Source organism: Kogia breviceps, chromosome 1, assembly GCF_026419965.1.
Source record: "Kogia breviceps isolate mKogBre1 chromosome 1, mKogBre1 haplotype 1, whole genome shotgun sequence".
In the NCBI taxonomy this organism is placed as follows: domain Eukaryota; kingdom Metazoa; phylum Chordata; class Mammalia; order Artiodactyla; family Physeteridae; genus Kogia; species Kogia breviceps.
In genome coordinates this window covers 197,714,610-197,729,455 of record NC_081310.1, presented here as the reverse complement: position 1 = coordinate 197,729,455, position 14,846 = coordinate 197,714,610, and positions in this window count along the sequence as shown.

The window sequence follows — 14,846 nt, the reverse complement described above, 5'->3', positions numbered from 1 at the left end:
TTAACTCACTTCCTTGCACTTTTGTTTTCTTTTTATTGGGTAAAGCTGCAAAGCAATTTGTCACTTAGCTGCAAAGCCTAATATGTAATACATTTATATAAGTATATGTACGTGTGTATGTATTATACATGTATATATAATTGAAACAGGAGGGAAGGGGGCAGGGCACAACCTTTAAAAGAATAACATAGTCATTGAGGATATCACAAAAATTGGTTGGAACCGATTAGGTCCAAGATGGCAGAAGATCCAACTTCCAGTGGACCTTGAGCCTCATTATTTGTTCATCATATACCTTAGCATATGCTAAATGACACACCCACAGGCGCCATGACAGTTCTGAGGCCAACCATAAAAGGCCAAAAGTGGGCAATGCCCAATTCCTGGAAATCCCCACCCCTTCCCCCAAATAGTAGGAATAATCCTTCCACTCATTAGCCTTTGAAATTACCCAGCTCATAGAAACTAACTACCCCATGTTTGGGGGTCTCTCGCCTTCTGAGATGGCTCAAACTCTGTAGAGAGTGTTTCTCCCAGGGCTGCTCTTGCCTTTTGAGATGGACTGCATTCTGTTTCTGGAATGGGTATGTCTCTAAATAAATCCACTTCTTACCACTTTGCCTTGCACTGAGTTACTTCTGTGCTGAGACATAAAGAACCGGAGCTTCATTAAGTCCTGACACCAGGTGTGTGATCTTACTTAAAAGACAGTGGGTTCAAGACCCAAATCTGAGTTTTGCCTGGGTTCAAGTCCCACCCTGAGTTGTGCAGTTTCATAATTGTTATTTAATTCTCTCATTGTTAAACAGTAAATATAGGGATGTTCTCCTCTCCCGTCATCATGTTCAGAATGACCCCAGAACATTTGGCCTCTCAGCACAGCCACTCAAGAAGTTTCCTCTGTTGAAGGGCTCGACCCTGGGCCCTCCCATCTAGCATGTAGGGTTAGGCTTCCCAGAGTAAATACAGGATGCCCATTAAATTTGAATTCCAGATAAACAATGAATAATTGCTAGTAACATTGCATGGGGAGTACACATATACTAAAAAAAAATTCATTGTTTATCTGACGTTCAAGTTTAACTGAGTGTCCTGTATTTTTATATGTCCTGCCTCTGGCAGCCTCAACTAGAAACCCTACAATCCTTCCCCTTTTCTTGAGTGATGCTACGGAGAGGTGAGGTAAGCAGCCTGAAGCCACACCCCCTTCTCTGTAATTCAAGAGGAAAAGTCACCTATAATCTTTTTGTTATTCTCTTGTCACTGCTGCCATGCTTGTTTGTCAGTCTTTCGCAGCCTTGCTCTCCCTCCCCCCTCGTGAACTCTGATAACCCAGTCAGGAGGAGTTAAGAGAAAAAAAAAAGAAAACCTTAGCTAAAGAAAAGAAGGGAGAGTCTGCAGGCACTCAAGAATTAAATTTTCTTGATGTTGTCTCTTCCTCATCATTGTCCTCTTTAGCCAAGATGATCATTGCAGGAGGGTTGAGTGACCCAGAGGAAGACCCACAGCTGCTTGAATGAGATAGGGCAGCCTTGGCAGCATGGCAGCAGTTCAGGGATAGACTGGAGGCCTCGGGACTCACCCATTTTAGACCTCGCCGTTCTGGCAAAGTATGCGTCTCCGAAACCTCCAGTTCAGACCTTCTGCCTTTGGAACTCAGCGTTGCACCCACGACGTCATCCATTTGTTGTGCCTGTGGTACTTACTGGTTTTCCCTGCTGTTTGCAACTTCGCGTCCCGTGGTCCCTATGTGTTCATCTATCCTAATCCATCAGCTCCCAGCTGGGATCCCATTCTAATCTGCTTTCTCGGCAGTTCAGGGATGTCATAATCCTTTGGCCTTTGGCTCCGTCCATCACATCCATTCCCAGTTCGGTTTGTCTCTCTTATCTACCTTTTCACACTCCTCCCAGGTTGTCGAGAGGAGCTGAGGAAAGTCTTGGAAGATGCGAAGCTGATGCTTATTGATGCCGAAAGCTCGACCTCTGTGCACCGGGTGTCGAATCAAATCTTGGAGACATAGTTTTGGGTGAAGTAGCAAAGAACAGCTTTATTGCTTTGCCAGGCAAAGGGGGACACACTGGGCTCGTGCCTCTCAAAACTGTGTGGCCCAACCTGGGAGGATTTGGTGAGGAGTTGTGTGTGGTTTTTTTTAAGAATTTACTAAATCTTTATTTCGCTAATTGCGGTATTAACAAAAATTTCTCACAAAATGTATAAAACACCATAAACATTTGATAGATACACTAGTATTAGTCATACTTTTTCTTTTACTTGATTAGCATTTGTTAAGAAAACAAATGGCCAAAGTGCTTAATTTTCATTCAGAATGGAATAATCTGGCCTAACTCTGACCAATAATTAAAGAAAATAGTAGAGGATATAAGTATTCAAAATTTTACATGAATAAGGAGGGTTTGCTATTTTGTCTGCTAAAGATTTTTACCTCAGCTTTAAATCTTCCTAAAATGCCAACATCCCAAAATAAAATTTAGTATCACCTGACTGTAGACTGAATAAACCTTCAACATCAATCCTTAGCACCACAAAGTCATAGCACGTTTTTTTTTTCATGTAGGGACCAAGCAGTTTTAAAAACAATCTAAATGACCTCTAAGCATTCTTGCTGTGGAGTTTTATAGCAATGGTTCAAGGGTGGGGTTACTGATAACGATTAGGGTGTGTGCAGGACCTGTACTCCTTTAATCTGGCCTCAGGTAATCTCTCTCTCTCTTTATTTTTTTTTTTTCCAGTACGCGGGCCTCTTACTGTTGTGGCCTCTCCCGTCGCGGAGCACAGGCTCCAGACGTGCAGGCCCAGTGGCCATGGCTCACGGGCCCACCCGCTCTGTGGCATGTGGGATCTTCCCGGACCGGGGCACGAATCCATGTCCCCTGCATCGGCAGGCGGACTCCCAACCACTGCGCCACCAGGGAAGCCCAGGTAATTTCTCTGGTTCCTTTTCGCTGAGGTGGTTTTCGCTGGAATGAAGAATTGCAGACATCTTCCATTTGTTGGGGGTTTTAGTTCTATAAAGGGTTCAAAGATATTGTTTCGTGCATCCCTTGAGGTGGAACCAGGACCCTGCCCCAAGGCTACACTATTGTTTCTTGGCTGCTCCTCCCTTGTGTCCGCATCCCCTCCCTTTCCTGATAAGCAATTGTTTGAATCTGCCTTTTTGAACTCAGGGAAGGTCATTGAGGCTGAACCCAAAGTCTCCCGTGCCCAGGAGCCCCACGGGGTCCTGCAAGGTTTCATTATCTGACTTTAACTGGCCCCCAGTGTTACTTGGCAGTCCTATTATGCTCCTCTCTTATAATACACTGTACATTCCCCCACCGTGTCTATTCAGCTTATCTTCAAGTTTGAGACAATATGCAGGAATGGGCATTGGCCTTTCAGCAATTTGCAAGAGGAAGGTGATTTCTGTTCTAGTGGAGTTAACACTCCAATGTGGGGGGGAGGGGTGCAGATAATAAACAAGTTAATAAGCAAAATAACTACAGATGCTAAGTACTAAGAGTACAATAAAAACACAGTGATGTGATACCCAAACGTCTCTGATGGAGGGAGGTCATGTGAAGTGGGCTGGTTATGGAAGATTTATCTGGGGAGGTAATTTTGAACCAAATGACAAGGAGGATCTGGCTTTGCAAGATCCAGAGGAAGAAACTTCCAGTGCAAGGGCTTGGAGACAAGGACAAGTTTGGTGTGCCCCAGGGATGGGGAGAGAGAGAGCCAGCGAGCACGAAGCTGGTGCAGGTGGGGGAGGACAGTCGGAAGAGATGGAGAGGCTCAACAGGGCGGGGTTGGGGTGGCTCATGGAGGGGAGGGCGGTGGTCAGGAATTTAAGTTTTATCCTGACCACAGTGGGGAGCATTGAGGGATTTTAAGCAGGGAAGAGACATGGTCCGATTTCTCCTCCCAAAAGATCACTTCAGGGAGACTAGGTTAGAGGGGGCAGGAATGGAAGCATCTCCTCACCCCTATCCTGTTCAAGGTTATTCCGGGAAGAGAGGATGGTAGTCTCGGAATTGGAGTAAGCAATGGGACGGTCAGGTACAGAATGCAAGTTGGACTTCAGTCAGCAGGAATTGCTGACTGGTTGGGTCTGGGGTACGGAGAAAAGAGAGGAGTGAACGGTTATGCCTGCATTGTGGCTTGAGCTACTGGGTAGTAAGGCCATGTATGGAAGACTATGGAAGAGGCAGGCTTGGGAGGGGAGTAACCAAGAGTTCTGTCTTGGAGAAGTAGGTCTTTGTTAGGTCTCCCCATGGAAATGGCACCTGCTGTTTCTGCTTCCTTTACTGCTCACTCTTTCATTGATGCAGTCAGGCTCTCATCCCCATCATTTCCTTAAAATTCTCTTCTCAGAGATTCCTATGGCTTCTTGAACCCCAAACCCAATGGCTTTTGTTGAATCACCATCTGTCTGGACTCTAGCCAGTATTTCAATGTTACTCACCTCCTTCGTTGTAACTTTTCCCTCTGTCCCTGAAGGCTTGACTCTTCCTCTCGCTTAACTTCCATATTTCTGTGTTGACCTCCCTTCTTCCTCCCGCCTGGGATTCAGGACCTTTGTGTTCTGGGTTCATGGATCTTTCAGCCTTCCACCTCCTGACTTTTCTTCATAGATCCTTGGTTCTAGCCAGAAAAAAAAAAAATTGAACATCTTTGCTCTTTGTCTTTTGCTGCATCTCTGAGCTTCCATGTAGGGTCAATGACCCTCAGTCTAAAAAACACCCTGTGGAATTGATTTTTTTTTAAAAATTTATTTATTTATTTATTTTAAATTTATTTTTGGCTGTGTTGGGTCTTCATTGCTGTGTGCGGGCTTCCTCTAGTTGTGGCGAGCGGGGGCTCCTCTTCATTGCAGTGCACGGGCTTCTCATTGCAGTGGCTTCTCTTGTTGTGGAGCATGGATTCTAGTAGTATGGGCTTCAGTAGTTGTGGCACATGGGCTCAGTAGTTGTGGCTCGTGGGCTCTAGAGCGCAGGCTCAGTAGTTGTGGCGCACGGGCTTAGTTGCTTCGCAGCATGTGGGATCTTCCCTGACCAGGGCTCGAACCCGTGTCTCCTGCATTGGCAGGTGGATGCTTAACCACTGCACCACCAGGGAAGTCCCTGTGGAATTGCTTTGAGTGTGGGTTTGTTGTTGAGAACTCTCTTGGCATTTGTTTTTCTGAAAATCTCTCTATCTGACGTCATTAATATTGAAGGATATTTTCTCAGGGTAGAGAAGCTTAGTTTGGCAGTTATTTTGATTTCCAGCACTTTGGCAATATCATTTCACTTCCTTTAGGCTTTTGCTATTGCTGTTGTGAAGTGTTTCTCTTTTCTCTTTTGGGGACTCCAGTCACGCCGTCTCAGTGTATTCTCTCTTTTCTGTCTTCCTTCTTTTTATCGCTATGGCTTCTTTGTGAATAGCTCCCTCTGACCAATCTTCCATTTCACTAATTCTCTCATTTTCTTAAATTTTTTTCCTAAATTTTTAAAACTACTTTATTGAGTATAGTTTAGGTCCAGTATAATATATATACTTATTCTTTTTTAATTAAAGTATGTTGATTTACAGTGTTGTGTTAGTTTCAGGTGTTCAGCAAAGTGATTCAGTTATATATCTATTCTTTTTCAGATTCTTTTCCCTTATAGGTTATTACAAAATATTGAGTACAGTTCCTTGTGCTATGCAGTAGGTCCTTGTTGGTTATATATTTTATGTATAGTAGTGTGTATCTGTTAATCCCAAACTCCTAATTTATCCCTTCCCCTCCTTTCCCCTTTGGTAACCATAAGTTTATTTTCTATGTCTCTGGGTCTACTTCTGTTTCGTATATAAGTTCATTTGTATCACTTTTTTTTTTTTTTTTTTTTAGATTCCACATATAAGCGATATCATATGATATTTGTCTTTCTTTGTCTGGCTTACTTCACTTATATGATAATCTCTAGGTTCATCCATGTTGTTGCAGATGTAATACATATATTTAAAATGAACAATTTAATGAGTTTTGACACATATATACACAGATAAATCCATTATTATAATTAAAATACTGAATATTTTCATCACCTCCAAAAGTTTCCTCGTACCCTTTTATAATCTATCCCTCTCTTTACTCCTATCTCCAGGCAAACACAAATCCGCTATCTATCATTATAGATTAGTTTGCATTTTCTAGAATTTTATATGTGGAATCATACAGTCTACTCCGAAGCTATCATCCTATATCTTCCGTATACCATCACTGCAGGAAGACCCTTTTCCTCTCTTCAGTGTTGGTACCCCTGTTTCCCAATGCCCTCTTTCCTATTTTTGTTTTATTCCATTGTTTTGATGCAGCAAATCTTGCTCCCACAGTTTTTTTTTTTTTAGAACTTGGATGCTCTTATCCTACCTTTATATTTGATGGCTAGTTTGATAGGTAGATAGTATGGCTGGGTATAAAAATCTATGCTGTAAAAATGTTTCCTCAGAATTTTGAAGGCATTGTTTTACCATCTTCAGTTCCCAGTATTGCTGGCAACAGGGCTGATTCTTTTTAATTCCTGAGGCTTTGTAACTCTCTTTTTTTTTCCTTTGGATATATTGTTTTTATTCCTGGTGTTCTGAAATTCCACGATGATATACCTTGTCTGGGTCTTTAAAAAATTACTGTGCTACACACTCAGTGGGCTCTTTTAACCACGAAACTTCTATCCATCACTTCTGGAAATTTTTATTTGATTGCTTGATAACTTAATTCCATTGATTTTCTTGGTTTGTTCTTACTGGAACTCAGTTTATTGTGATGTTGGACCTCTTGGACTGATTTTCTAATGTATTTTTCTTTTTTTAATCTCCATTCTTTCCCTTTTCAGTCTTTATTGGAGATCTCAACAATACCATTCCTTTCATTGATTTAAAAAAAAATCTGTAATAACATCTTTTGATTTTCTAGAGTTCTTTCTTGTTCTCTGATTTTTTTCTTTACAATAGTTTCATGGATGCAGTAGTTGTCTCCTAATATCTCTGAGGATGTACCTAGTTTTATTCCATTCCCTCACTGTTTCCATCTCCTCCCAGTTATTTTTTTCCTGTTTTTTTTGGGGGGTGGGGTGGGGAGAGGGTGTTTCCCTCATAGCTCTGATGATCCTTGCCTGTCTATCGATGGGAGCTCCATTTACATGTTCAAGGCTAGTCTTCTGGTGGGCCTATTGGAGAGTTGTCAGGTAAGGTCCCCCAGATGTCAGATCTGTAGGCTTTCTCTCCTAGGCAGATTGGTTTTCCCAGAGAGGAGTCCTCCTTTCTCCTGCCTGGGGTAGGTAAAAGCCCTGCAGAGGAAGGGGTCAGGAATAGCATTTCAGTACCTAGACATTCACAAAATTTCCATTTTTTAGTACAAAATCTGGTGTCTACTTGTGCTCCAGTATCTAGACTCCAAAGCCTTTTCTTACCAGATAATAAACCTCCAATAGGGGTGGGGGTGCTATCGTTGCCTGGCTGGGTAGATTGGGGAGGGGGATCTGGGGTTATGAACTATTCTTTATATACACTATCAACAGCCCTGTCCAATTCCTGAACCACTTCTGGATCCTTTCCAGCACAAACCAGCCCACTTTCCAGTTGTCTTCCCATACCCCATGGGCATTTAGCTGAGTGGAGACAGCTGTAGCCCAAGTCATTTCCAAGGGTCCCTCCAGGTTCCATTTTCCAAAATTTTGTTGACATCTTTTATCTGATGTCACCTTCTCTCCCATTCATTTTGTCCATATGCATGCATTTGTACCTGTTTAATTCCTTTATTAGCATTTTTCTGGGATTTCTGGAGGGAGCAAAGACAGACTTCTGTATGTGTTCTGTCGGTTTTCATCTAAGTCCCCTTGTACAAAAAAATGTCATGGTACTTCCCCATGTGTACCACTTATATTCCACTGACAGATTTCCATCATTTACGCATTTATTTCCTCTATGGACTCTAAGCTCCTAGAGGCAAGTGTATTTTGCGTCTACATCTCGAACAGTATTGTGTACTTGGCATATAAGAAGTGCTTCGGGCACATGCATGTATTTAAGGTTCGCTAAAAGTAGGAGGAGTGGGGGAGCTGGAAACAAAAGGTGATGGGGATGGAGAAGCAGAGCGTTGCTTTCATCCGCTGAGAGGCAGAGGGACAGGGCTCACGTGGGAGTTGCCAAGGGCCCCCGGGAGCAGGAGGAAAAGCCCTCAGTCCCTCTGAATTGCGGTAGACCAGCCCTCTCCCCGGCATCCCTGATCTCAGGAAGTGCATGACTCTGCAATTCGGTGGCTGTCCGTCTCCCTTCCCATCCAGTGGGAATCCTAAGAAGAGACAGGCCAGGGCGGCTTTGTCACCACCGGGGGTGGTTAAGTGGGCACTGGCCTTGACCACAGTGTCAGGCCAGGATTGAAGAAATGGCTCCTTTTAAATGAAGTGCCAACTTCAAAGAAAAACCTCTGGTTTTTTTTTTTTTTTTTATCAGTTTTTTGTTTTGTTTTTATTTGTTTTTACATCCCCCCCCCCCCCCACCCAACCCCAGTGGTAAGAAGTTTATTATCCTACATAACAGGCAGCCCAAAGCCAGGCAGTTCAGGAAGTAGATGCGCCGGCCACTCTACTACATCATCAAGGAGGGAGGTTCTTTCCACGTTGCCTCTTTCCTTTCTTGGGAATTGTGTCTGCGTAGACTGGATGCTCTTATGGTAGCTAGATGGCTGCCAAAGGTCAGTTTAAAAAAATGAGTATTTTGTCTTACAAAAATACTGGAAGTCCTTGGAGGGGGAGGGGAATGAGGAATTGTTGTTTATTGAAGAGAGTTTCAGGGCCCCTGGATGGAAAGGGTTCTCAAGAAGGGTTGCACACAACGTGAATGTACTTAACGCTGCAGAACAATACACTTAAACGTGGTTAAGGTGGTAAATTGTATGTTATGTATATTTATCACAATTTTTAAAAGTAAAAAAATATGTACATATTGGGTGTCTTGACCTCTTGACTTTGGGTGGCTTTTGAATCCAGAGGCCTTGCTCCTGATCTCAGAGTCATCTAGGAAACTGAGTGGTAAGCAGAAATGCTACCCATCCATTAGGTAATGAAAGTTCCAGAACTCAGCAGAGTCACCTCTGCTTGAGGCCACACCTGACACATAGTGAGGGCTTGTAGCTTACATCTCTGAACGAGTTTTCAACTTGAGTTTCAGTTGTAGACAGTGGCTGGCTGAGGCCTTAGTTCTTCAGTGTTAAAGCTAAGGACACTTCTAGAAAGGCTGGAGCAGCTTCCAACCTCAGTGCTAATAACATTTGCTTCTGGCTAAGTGTGTGCTGTGGGTCTGTTCTGTGTGCTGTGGGAGGCTTAGCAGCATCCTGGCCTCCACCCACCGGATGCCAGTGGTACCATTCCCCAGCTGGGACAACCAAAAACATCTCCAGACGTTGCCGAAAATCCCCTGGGGAACACGATCGCCCAGGTCGAGAACTATTAGGCCGGAGGTGACGATGTTATTCACAAACCACAAGGATCTCAATGCCCACTTTTCTTCTCTGACATTGGCTTCTACTGCAGAGAAAAGAAAAATATTTACATTACCATTTATGGAATATTGACTGTGTTCCAGACGCTATGGCAACCAATTCATTATCTCATTGAATCTTTCAGAAAACTCTCTGATCTAAGTATTAGTAGCCTCACTTTACGGATAAGGAAACTGGGTCTAGGGAAGTTAGGTGCTTTTTCCCAACTCATGGAGCAAGGAAATAGCGAAACCAGGTTCCAACGAAGGTCTGACTCCTTTTATGACTGCCTTTATGTTTGTTTCTCTTTCAGATTAATTTATATAATGATGTTTCAGATATGTGGTGTGTAAAGATGTTATCAGTCACCCACAAAGGTGGGGAATATTCTATTGCCCACTCGATAGCTCTGACTCCAAGATAAAGTCTCTATGAATTAGAGGGGGAGGGGTGAATTGGGAGATTCGGATTGACATAAACACACTACTCTATATAAAGTAAATAACTATTAAGAACCTGCTCTAAAGCACAGGGAACTCTACTCAATACTCTTTAATGGCCTATATGGGAAAAGAATCTAAAAAAGAGTGGATATATGTGTATATATAACTGAGTCACTTTGCTGTACACCTGAAGCTCACACAACACTGTAAATCAACTATTCTGCAATAAAAATTATATTTTAAAAAAGTCTCTATGAATTAGGACATTAAGTACATTTCTGCATCCGTGGCAAGGCAGCTGGTGAGGGGACCCAACACCCATCCCCTTCCCGGTTCTAATAAGGCTCAAATGTCCCTCAGCCAGCAGAGGGCAGACCTGTGGCCCCAATCGACAGAAGTGGGCAAAACAAATTGTTCTTGAAGGTTTGGAACAGAGAAGGGGAAAGGTTTCAGGAAAATGGTACCTGCATCACTTCCGTGTCCAGAGGTGGGGTCTTTTTAATATTTTTGTAGATAATATATTTAATTGTCCTATTCTTTTAAAAATGCACAGCCTCCTTCCATAAAGAGAACCTGAAGTTTGAAGGCCACCTTAGCTTTGTTTTCCTATTCCTGACGTTTCATTTTAAAGCTGATCTCAGTCTGTAAGGTGACAGGAGCAAAAACGGTTTCTGCTGTGAAATCCTATTAAGAAGGAGGGGGTTTCCTCTTCATCTTCTTTTTTGGGTAGGTTCTCGGGGGCTCTGTGCCATGACGGCCACGTAGGGCCATGTGTTCAGGCCCCAGCACGTTACCGAGGCGGGGTGCTGAATCCACAAGGTGGTGGATGTATCGAAAGAGAGCAGTCACAGCTGTCTGTATTCATGGAGCAGGAAATCACCCACAGAACCTTCAGCCAAAATTCTGTCCAGGCTGACACTCTGATGCATTTACTAAAATCTTCCCTTTTACATGCTCATCTGCATGAAAATCCCAGGAAGGTGGACGAAAGGCAGGGCTTCTCCAAGTTTGTTAAGTATCCTGGAGAACTAGGCTTTCACCTGCTGCCTGGCCCTTTTGCCAGCTCCTTGTAACGAGTTCTGTGCCTGGCAGAGCCATATCCATCATGAAAGGCTATTTATACAGAGGCTTTTCCTTTTCTGTCTGTGTTACCACCAGCATTTCTGTAGGGGCCAGCATTTGCAAAATCTCTTCTGAATTGGAGTGGTGAAGGGAGGTGAGTATTGGAAGCACTTCTTTCCCCTTCCACCAAATGTGTCTGATTACGTTTGAGTTTAAGGTGGTTGCTAAGTCTAGGACAGTGGTCATTTGGGAAAAAATCCAAAGAATGTCCCAGATTCTGTTCATTCGATGAAGATGCAATGTCCCACTCTGAGCAACGATTTTCCTCCAGAAACAGCCCACTTATTTGATTCATGAGTGCCATGTGATGTTAGAGCAATTAGTTCCTTGCAAACAATACAGAAGGACAAAAGTTTCAAGGTTTGGAATCACCATGGCAACACTTCAGATTCCCTGCCGTGCCCTGGTCTCAGAATGATAGGAACTGGTCTTGCCATTCCTCTGAAACTGGCCAAAGCCTCAAGACTTACAGCGTCACCCAGCTGGTGCACAGAATGATTTTTTGCAGCACCCCGGGCAAAGTTTCCTGGGATGTGGGTGTAGTGGGTAGAATCGTGGTCCCCGCAAAAGGTATGTTCAAGTCCTAATCTCTGGAACCCGTGAATGTGACCTTATCTGGGAAAAGGGTCTTTGCATATATAATTAAGGAACTCAAGATGATATTATCCTGGATTTTGGTTGGGGCCTAAGTCCAATGAGAAGAAGGCAGAGGGAGATTTGAGATTTGAGACACAGACACAGAAGGGAGGCGTCCATGTGAACACAGAGGCAGAGGTTGGAGTGACGCTGCCATAAGCCAACGGATGCCAGGAGACACCAGAAGTTGGCAGAGGCCAGGGAGGATCCTTCCCTAGACCTTCAGAGGGAGTGTGGTTCTGCTGACACTCAGATTTCAGACTTCTGGCTTCCAGAACTGTGAGAGAATAAATGTCTGCTTTTTAAGCCACCCAGTTTGTGACACTTTGTACGGCAGTCACAGGAAACTAATGCCATGGGTGACTTCTGTTCTCCCATCCTCTGACTTGCCGTGCTTGAGTTGTAGCAGAGAGCTCCTTGCCATTGACTGAAGAACATATTTTTTTCTTAAGAAAAGAAAACAAAAATATAAAGCAGTTTTGGGTGAACCACCAAACCACCTAGATCATCAGAATCAATTCTGGGGTCTGCGGGCTCTGCCTGGGCTACAGGTTCTCACCCTGGTGTCTTGAGCTCATCATTCTCCCTAACGATAGCTTCAGGTACAGCTCCTTGGTGTTTCCTGCCCTTCCCTTTAGCAGAAGCTTATCTGAAAGCTCGTTTCTTTGCTGCTGCTCCTGTCTCACTCTGGTCAGAATCCTCTTTTTGTAGCATCCTAAATGGTTTCCATGGAAATGAAAGGTTGAGATAGAATGGTGCCAATGTGCATGTAACCTTCAGAATTAAACAAGGGCTATTGTCTCTGCCCCCACCGTGGAGTTTCATTCATTCTGAAGACGTCATCGGGGGTTTTGGAATGCATACCCCTGACTTCCTGCTTTTCTACCGTATTCCAGCCCATCTAGCTAAGGAAGCATGGAGTGGTGTGGAAACACCCCAGATCTTCATTGCCCTCATTCTTCAGGCTTTCTTTTAGTCTTGGCGTGTGCGTGTAAATGTCAACAGGTGAGGTGAGATTTGCTGTAAATAAGCAGATGATCCCCCCAGGGTAGGCTGTGGGTGAGATGAAAGTTCTGGCAGGAGATATCAGAGGCAGAGCCTTTACCAGTCTAAACTCATCCCGTGTCAGTGCATCAGAACCAGTGAGCAGAGAGGAAAGTGGACCCAAGGCTACGTGCTTGCCCTCGTAACCCTGAGGACAGGGGCCCAGAGTTCACACCCGCTTCTTGCAGCACCAAAGGCACAGCCTTTTTCTTTTTAAAAATACATTTATTTTATTTATTTACTTTTGGCTGCATTGGGTCTTCGTTGCTGCTCGCGGGCTTTTCTCTGGTTGCGGCGAGCGGGGGCTGCTCTTTGTTGTGGTGCGTGGGCTTCTCACTGTGGTGGCTTTTCTTGTTGGAGAGCACGGGCTCTAGGCGTGCGGGCTTCAGTAGTTGCGGCGCGCGGGCTCAGTAGTTGTGGCGCACGGACTTAGTTGCTCCGCGGCATGCGAGGTCTTCCCGGACCAGGGCTCGAACCCGTGTCTCCTGCATTGGCGGGCAGATTCTTAACCAGTGCGCCACCAGGGAAGCTCCAAGGCACAGCCTTTGACGTGCACAGGTTTCTCCAAGATGGTTTAGTCATAGGGAGAAGCAGATCTTAACCAATGCTCTGAATAGCTCCCAGTAATGAGAGGAGCACCAGGTGGGGATTCTGAGTCACTGCAGCTCGGCATCCTTCCTGTACAGGAGACACCACCTGGTAATTCTTACTTCAGAGGAGGTGGGGTGACCATATTATCACCCACACTGGAGCACTTTTCAGAGTGAAAGGAGCCACTAGTAATTATACCAGAACCCTGAGCACAGCTTGGACTGTCCCTGGGAAAGAGGGTAAGCAGCTTTAGGCTGACGTGTATTCAGCTCCACTATAGATCTCAGTGTTGAAGTACCCTTGGGACTCCGGGCTTGGATGTCTTCTTTTTTATATCTTCCATACTCCTACACCAGTGCTTGTCCAGTGGAATTTTCTGCGATGATGGAAATGTTCTGTACCCGTGCTGTCCAATACAATAGCCGCTAGTCACATGTGGCTACTCAGTACTTGAAATGTGGCTAGTGTGGCTAAGGAATTAAAATGAAAATTTTATTTAATTTTAACTAGTAGAAAGGTAAATGACCATATGTGCCTAGAGGCTCCTGTACTGCATGACACAGACTAGATGATTTCACCCAGTGTCACAGTTTTGGGTTTGTTTTTTTTTTTAAGTTTTCCCTCTTTATTCTTTTAAAAAACATTTTAATATTTCTTTATTGTGGCTGTGTTGGGTCTCAGTTGTGGCACAAGAGCTGATCGTTGCGGCATATGAGCTCTTAGTTGTGGCATGTGGACCCTTCGTTGCGGCATGTGGGATCTAGTACCTCCGACCAGGGATCGAACCCTGGCCCCCCGCACTGGGAGTGCAGAGTCTTACCTACTGGGCCACCAGGGAAGTTCCAGTGTCGTAGCTTTACGATCATCTGTAGGCCCTGATTCCCACATTGGTCTAGTGGGCCCAATCACTCTGCTAAAATCCAGACTGCGGACGTGGAGAAATTGGCCCCCTCGTGCATCGCTTAGAGGAATGTAAAACGGTGCAGCTGCCGTGGTAAATAGCAGGACCGTTCGTTGAAAACTTGAAAAGAATTACCATATGATTCAGTAATTCTACTCCGAAATGTATATCCAAAAGACCTGAAAACAGGGGTTCAAACCTGTTTGCACGCCCAAGTTCATAACAGTGTCATATTCACAATAACCAAAAAGGGGGAAGCAGCCCAAGTGTCCACCGATGGATGCGTGGATAGACGAAATGCAGTACTTACCCACGGTGGAATATTATTCAGCCTTGAGACAGAAGGAAACGTTGACATGCTACAACGTGGCTGAACCTTGAAAACATTATGCTAAGTGAAACAAGCTGTTCACAAAAGGACAAATGCTGCATGATTCCCCTTCTATGAGATTCCTAGACTAGTCAAATTCATAGAGACAAAGTAGAATGGTGATTGCTAGGGACTGGGGAGAAGGGGGGTTATTGGGTAGAAAGTATCAGTTGGGGAAGATATAAAAGTTCCAGAAATGGATGCTGGTGATGGTTGTACAACAATGAATGAACG